The sequence below is a fragment of the Haemaphysalis longicornis genome, unplaced genomic scaffold (genome assembly GCF_048455015.1).
Source record: "Haemaphysalis longicornis isolate Haplotype H1 unplaced genomic scaffold, Haemaphysalis longicornis Haplotype H1 scaffold_3, whole genome shotgun sequence".
NCBI lineage: Eukaryota > Metazoa > Arthropoda > Arachnida > Ixodida > Ixodidae > Haemaphysalis > Haemaphysalis longicornis.
Window position 1 is genome coordinate 31,511,459 of NW_027526335.1, and position 7,471 is coordinate 31,518,929.

Sequence of the window (7,471 nt, forward strand, 5' to 3'; positions counted from 1 at the left end):
CCCGGGCCCGCCAATAAACGACTTCGGGCGGCCCGGCCCGGCCCACCTTTAACTCAGAAACCACGTATCGGTATACATTTAGATCTTTCGTAGATTCGTTTACTTAGTGCTTGAAAAATTGTTGCGTGGTTTCGGTCCTGGTTCGCGATTGGGGTTTTTGAAAGTTTGACGATCTATTGAACGCGCTTTCCTTGGATTGGACGAATCCTTTGCGCTTCTCTCAACACTTTTTTTGGAAGGAATGGTTAAGTTTCTTTTTCCTATGAATAATATTCCCTTGGTCCCAACGCACCTGTGCTGGGCATTTTGTTATTGCGTAGTCCAATTGCTAAAACACTAAGGGCCTGCCGCTAAGCAGCCTGGTCCCACTTGTGGCTGCCGGAAACCTGCAATCTTAGCGGAGATAGCCTCAGCATTACCTCCCGCGAATGCATTTATTTGCCCGCAGAGCCCATTGCCGAAAATTCACCATCAAGCCATGACAGCGTTTTAACATTCTGGCTCTGTCTAGAAATATCTTGTGTCAGTTGCTAGATAGCCGCCTAGGTGCACAATGATTCACGGTATACGCCTACCACCGACCCTCAAATACGGTCCGTGTGGGTGCCGTATCAGGACTCAAAGGCTAAATGCGCTCTATTAAGCACCTACATCTCCCATCGGAACTGTCGTCGTAGTACAAGCGTATACCCCGTTTAAAGCACTGACATCCGCTGCTGCATCGCTGTGGGCGCGGACAACGAAAAGAACACCGATTGCCTCCACAGTAAAAGCTAAAGTGGCAGGCATCAACTGCTTCTTTCACGGTATGTGGGGCACGAACGCACGTGCCTCGTGACACTACGGCGCCTGGGGGAGCCCCAACATCTTCGTTTATACAAGAGATGTGTCTTTCCACCTCGCCCATACCAACAACCAGCATAGAGACTCATAGAATTCTGCGCGGTAATCGCGTGCCTTTTTCGGCGCCGGCGGCAGCTAGAAACGTTTCTTATTACTCGGAGAAACGCGGAATGTCAGTTCGTTCCCTTTTTTGTGTGTTGTCGTAAATGCTTTACGGCTTTGGACTCACGGTGGTATATATTGTCACGAAGCCAAAGATGACACAGCTGGCTTGAAGGAAAAACAAGTTTATTGGAGCGAACTTGTGCTCCCCTAGCAACTAAAAAAATACACAGGTGGCGGAGCAGCAGTCAAGTGACGTGCGCAGGCGAGTGTCGGTGAAAGGAATGCCGCGGCGTCTGCTCTGAGGGAATTTAGCTTTATGCGCGGGTGTTTTTCGAACCGTCAAATTTCATCGAGAACACTGTAGATCCTAGGCCAGTGGCGTTAGGTCAAAACATTCTCCCTATCAAATGAGATAATCCGGGTGGTATAAGAAAGAAAGAATGGAACATGCGCTTCACTCGGCACACAGACAACCCAGCCCGGCGCAGCCGTCCGTTAAAGCAAAAACATAAATAAACATAGCCAATTCATGGTTCGCGACAATAGCATGCACATACGAACAATAAGCTTTCATTTCAAGTCAGAGCTGTGGTGTAACCCCACTATGGAGTTGTCTTGTGCGTTATTCCATTTCCGGCGAAGTGAGTCGGCAGAATTGGCGAGACGATGGTGCACTTTGATATCCTTCCTGTTACTGGTCATTTTTTACCAATAATACCAGGACAAAAATTTGCTCTTTATAGCTTAAAAGCAAAAGGCAACTCTGAAGTGGCACTCTTAAGACTAAACCTATATACGTTTAGTGACAGGGAGTAAATTGAGAATCTATTTTCTGTCCTGCAATCAGGGATACGAATTTTAGGATTAATATGCAGCATTGACCAACTGCTCATTAGCTGGTAAGCCTGGCTTGTAACATAATAGGACCTCATATTACTGCTGGCTGCTTACTGCTCACTAGCACGCACGAAACGTCGTGTAAACACGCGTCTTTCATTCCGCCTTCTCCAAAAAAAAGTACGTTATGATGAGCGGATTGAAACAATGATTGCCTGCTTAGAAACAATATGTTAGCCACAAAGGTGTTTTTGAAGTATGAAATGGGAGCGAACAAAGGATGAAGACGAATCGAAGGCCGAGGAGAAAGAGGGGCTACATCCAGGGGTGTACTGGGGTCAGGTATTATGGCCTCCTTATACTAATGAAGATAATGCTAAGAGCAGATTTTAAACAGCGTTATTTGCCTTCGCTTCAAGCTTGTTTGTTTTTCATTGTGAAGAAACTTCGCCGCACACCGGTGCCCTCGGGCGTTTCTTTTTTTTTTTTCTAAACGAGCAAGCTCGCGGCAGCCTGGAGTAAACAAAGTGGAAGGGCCAGGTCAACGGGACAGAGTAAACATCCGGCCGTGCTGAGGAGCCCCGGGGACACGGTGCCTTAGCGTGACCAAAACCCAATCATCAGTTCCCTGTGACACGCATTCACTCTCTCCCTCTCTCTCTCTCTCTCTCTCAGTTGGAGACTCAGAGTTTCGTCGACCTTCCCCCTCTCCGTCTTCCCGATGTGTACCACATGGCGGAGGGGTGCCTCAGCAGACCCGAACGGCAAAGGGATTTCCCGACGTGCCGCAGTGTTTGTTTACCTGAGAGATGCACTCAGGTCAGTTTCCTGGGAGACAAATATGAATCCGGATCAAGAAGGTAAACTCACACTGCGTAAACTTGTAGGTCCATGTTAAAGCGGGTAAGGGAGGAAGGGAAGGGACTGACATGGACGGAACGCGTGGTCCGCGTGGAATGTAATATTATTGGTGGGAAGCACAAAGCTCCGTTCCAAGGCGATCTGTCCTTCACGCGCGGATAATACGATGGTCAACAATGTTTAGGGGTTTCGTGGTTCGAGGCAATGGTGGCATTGCGATCACACTTGGGTTAGTGAAACAGGAACTTCAGAAGACGCACCGGAAGGATGGATGAAACAAAAACGACTGCACAGCGCAGGCCGAGCAACACAACAAAAGAAATTAGGACGTTACCTAAGCACTTCTCATGGTGTAGTGAATGCCAAAGCACTTTTGTCCGAACGTGTACTCTCATAATCATTATCATTCGTTCCCCTCTGAACCTTTTTCTCCATCCATATCTTGACACTTTTTCATCGCACTTTCCATTTCCTCGACTTAGTCCATGGGTCGTTCTCTTTTAATAAAATTTATTCAAATAATTCAGTTGCCTGTGCTCGCACTCGTTGGGTGCCATCTTTTCGGACCGCGTGTATCCCTTTGTTTATCTTTTACTCTTGTTGTGTTTGGAGCAGCACGAGCCGAAATCGGTTGCTTTGTGTGTGTGTGTGTGTGTGTGTGTGTGTGTGTGTGTGTGTGTGTGTGTGTGTGTGTGTGTGTGTGTGTGTGTGTGTGTGTGTGTGTGTGTGTGTGTGTGTGTGTGTGTGTGTGTGTGTGCGTGTGCGCGTGCGTGTGCGTGTGCGTGTGCGTGTGTACAACACTGCACCCGTAGAGCGCAAAAATTCATGAAGAGGCCGGTGCTGGGGCCCCGATATCCAGCGCTTAAGATCTGGGGTCTGCCAAAATGGAGCCATGTGCCTCGGAGGTGTTGCGTTCGGGCGTCTCTAAGGCCTGGGCAAGTCCAGAGCAAATGTGCAACGTCAGCTTCTGGCACAAGAAGCACAGAGAAGGGGCAAGTGTCCGCAAACGGAGCGTGATGGCGGGCAGGCCAAGCTTGTATAACTGCTGGGGATAACGCCACCCCAACCCGAAGCCACCGCACCACGACCTCCTCCCAACGAGCGAGCCCTTGCGCAGAGGCAGTGTCGCATGCGATGACGTTTTGCGGAGCAGCGACTATTGCTAGTTGAACTCGGTTGCTTCCGTGTCTGATTGTTAGTGCGCAGCACTTAGGCGTCCGCTACAGTGGTTTGACATTGGCGACAGCATCGTAACCGAACGACATGTGAGAGTCCCGAGGACAGAAAGAAAACGGAGGAGGAGAGTGTCGCGAAATTTGCAGGTGCATGGCGGTTTTCCGAGGCGGCGTGAGACACTCCCCCGAAAGTGTCAGGGGGAGGGCAGTATGCCGAGCCCACGCCAGGCACGTGTGTGAAAACCGCCCTCTGAGTATAGTGGCGCCCGAGAAAAGAAACGCAAACCCCTGCATCCATGAAAGCAAGCGTCTTGTTCTTTCAACTTCACAAAAATCACGGAAGCCAGCACGCGCTGCGTGCCGCACGTTCATCGGTCCTTCGGATCGTTCGCCGTCAACCTCGTTGCATGGCTCTTCCGAGCCACGTGACCCTTGCGCGGGAGGTTCAAACACGATTTACAACAACATGCTCGGCGGCAGCGACGCACTGCGGGATAACGGCAGAGTAGCGCGCGACGCAGTGGGTTCGGTCATCACGCAATGGCTTCCTGAAACGCAGCAGCTACGCCCCGTGACAAAGAATACTGCAGTTGGCGCTGCGCATTAGGGAGTATCGTAATCGCCAGCCATTATTTTCTCTCCTCTTTTCGACGACGCTTTGAACCGTCTACTTTTTATTTTTTTTATTGTAAAAACATTACAAGGTGTATTGTTAATTAAAAGAACGCTGGTTCATTCGGTTATGTACTAATGCTCTGTCTCAAACAAACCTGAGGTTTCCTTTGCGCGGAATTATACTCACATGTATGAGCCATGACAGTAGTTTCAGTAGTTTTTACCACTCTTTCCTGCATATATACTTCGTATTCGAGCCTTATTTCATCCTTTTTGTGCCCCTTAGTTGGCTTCTCCACAGCGCCCCATTCTATTTCTTACTCTACACGCGAGCCTGGCGTTGTCATTCGCCCTTTTTGCACATTTGGGTTCCGCTGATAATTATCGGGGAAAACTTAAAAACAGGAAACGGAGGTTGCTTCTGTGCTTCATCACCGCAGTGGGGTGTTACACTACGCGGCGCAAGTAGAGCGTTACTCGCAATCTTTTGAACATGGCACGAGCCGTTTCCGGCATTTTTTGGACGTAATATGCTTATAACCACTGCAGCGACTACAAACCAACCACCTGTGATAGGGCAGACTATATCGCGCATTCATAGCAATCTCCTTTCAAAACGCGCTCCCGTCGACATCACAGTTCGTCGCTTAGGCGGAGTGATACCGTACATGAGCTATTGCCGTTCTTAACTCGTCCCCGAGTATAGTCGTTTTGGGGCACTGCGGTGGAGCCCGCCAGCGGCGATTTCTTAGAGTGTATGCTAACTGAAAAGTTTAAACCTTGCTTGAAATAACCTGGCATAACCTTCACTGATTTTGATCTCATGTAGCTTTATGGTATTGGCTGTTTCGATAACCCGATGCATGTGAAGTGACGAGTTTTCGATGTGACTGCGATTAAGACCGCGGGCAGTGCATGAGTTAGATTTACTTTGTGATTAGATTATGTTATTTACTCTGGTGCAGCAGGATATTGAAAGAATTTGAAAACACTGTAGATATATTCTTACATCAGGGAGAGGACAAGCTGGCAAGAACGTCTAGAAACAGATACAGTGCACGCAGTGCCGGCATATTTGTGTGAACAGGTTTCAGAATGGTCAATTAGAGATAATATTCTTGATTGGGTGGTGGCGTTACCACACTCAGAGGAAGCGGCAGGACGATGCTCAATGAAGACAGATTAGGTGGGGGGCTGGGTTGCTCGTTACAGTAATCCAAAAAACAATCTTTTATGACATTTCGACCAAACAAGTCATTTTGTTTTCATCATCCTTTTTTTTGGTTAGGCTGCTTCTAGCAGACATGCGTAGCCAGTGAAATGGTAATTCTCTTATCGATGCTTTAAATTTTTCAAAGCGGTGTTCCATTTTCATTCGGCGCTGTTTCGATCAAAGGCTGAAAATAAATATGCCCGGAAAGTGTCCGAAAACTCCCTACTGTAGACGAAGCACACAAAAAGGCTGCGTTCCAATTTCCCCGGTTAAAGCTTCGTCGCCGTCTTACCAGGGCGTCGGCCATTTTAAGCCCTGTTCTAATCCCGAAGAAGCCGAGAAAGAATGCTTTGTGAAGGCGGTGTTGGAGGCAACAACGCAGCAGGCTACTTGACTTCCTAATCTCGAAAACAACGCCAGCGTTCCTATATTTCCCACAAACAAACAAACGTGCTTTTTGAACTAAATGTTCCGCGAAATTTATTTGAGGGCCTACATTTGGTTACATTTTATCCGTCTACGTTTTATTATATTACCATATTATATCATTTACAAGGTTTGGGCTTGCGTTTTGTTAACGATTCTGCTGCCATAGTGCTTCATACCTGTATCAGTATGAACTGTCTGCAACTATGTCTACGCCTGCAGGGGTGGTGGCTGCGCCATTTCAATTCTGGTTACAGCGGCGTACACACTACTTTCTGAGTTGTCTGACATACGGTCCGCCATACGCCACGCGCCCAGTGTTCCCAGTGTTTCTTACTAAGAAAGACGAAGCCCCAAGTCAAAAGCTTAGTCAGCTTCGGTAGGAAAAAAAATAGCTATGTACGGGATGCTCACAGGGAAAAACCGGGCGTTGCGGACGAAATGCGGTCCGCTTTTGCTTCCACAACCGGGTTTTCTTCCACAGCTGACGCGGTCGTCTTCGAACGCTACCAACCGGAATTACAGCGTCTGGGGAGGAAGTGAATAGCTATACGCAGCAACAAAGAATTGCCGACTCTGCAAGAGGGCTGTGCCAACAGGCCCGGGTGCAGGAATGAGGGAGGATTTAATAACAGGCTTGAGGTACGCGAGAGTCGAAGCAGCGGAGCGAACAAACTGCGTGTGGGAGGTGCTGAATCTGCAGCGCAGGTTCAAGCCCGTGCGTATTTTCCCTCGCGGAGGTCGAGCTGGCGAGGTCTTTTGGCTACAACGAGGAATAACTCCTGGAGGAAACTGCGACCGCTGGATTGTTGAAATCCCAAAGGAATTAGGCTCCAAGGGTTTGGGTTGAGAACCACCTCTCCCTCGCTCTCCTTTCAGGAAAAACAACTACAAAATCAAAGCAGCCGTAGAGCTTCCTTAGCAGGAGAACATTCCGTGTTCTCGGCGCGAATAATCCCTATGCGAGTTTGAACGAAGTACTCGCCACATGTTCCTAAACTTGGGCGGCAGAATTTATGCAGCCGTCGTAGCGCGCGACTATTCCTCAATAGGGTATCTCATTCCAATTTTTTTGTTAACCACACCAGCCATATTACTGAATTTTAAGATGGAATCAGGCAACGTCCGCGTTCTTTTAAAGCGAAGGCTTTCTTAGTGGGTATGATGGTGTTCTGTTCGAAAAAGTAATGCATTTCCCCATAGACCGGTTGGCTGACCCAAAAGATCTGATAAGATATCTGGACACCCGGCGCGGGCGTGAAGTCGGACTCCCATCATGTCAAAATGGTTATTTCAAAATCGTGGCTCTAATAAGACAATACACGCATCGATCATGACGAAGGAGTGCAATAATGTGCCCGCATTCCACAAACGTCGTATCGGAATATATTTAGAT

General features: G+C 48.3%; 1 pseudogene; it reads left to right on the top strand.

Annotated features, from left to right (window-relative positions):
- Positions 1-3,751: 3,751 nt before the first annotated feature.
- Positions 3,752-3,820, top strand: LOC144176089 (U4 spliceosomal RNA; annotated as a pseudogene).
- Positions 3,821-7,471: the final 3,651 nt, after the last annotated feature.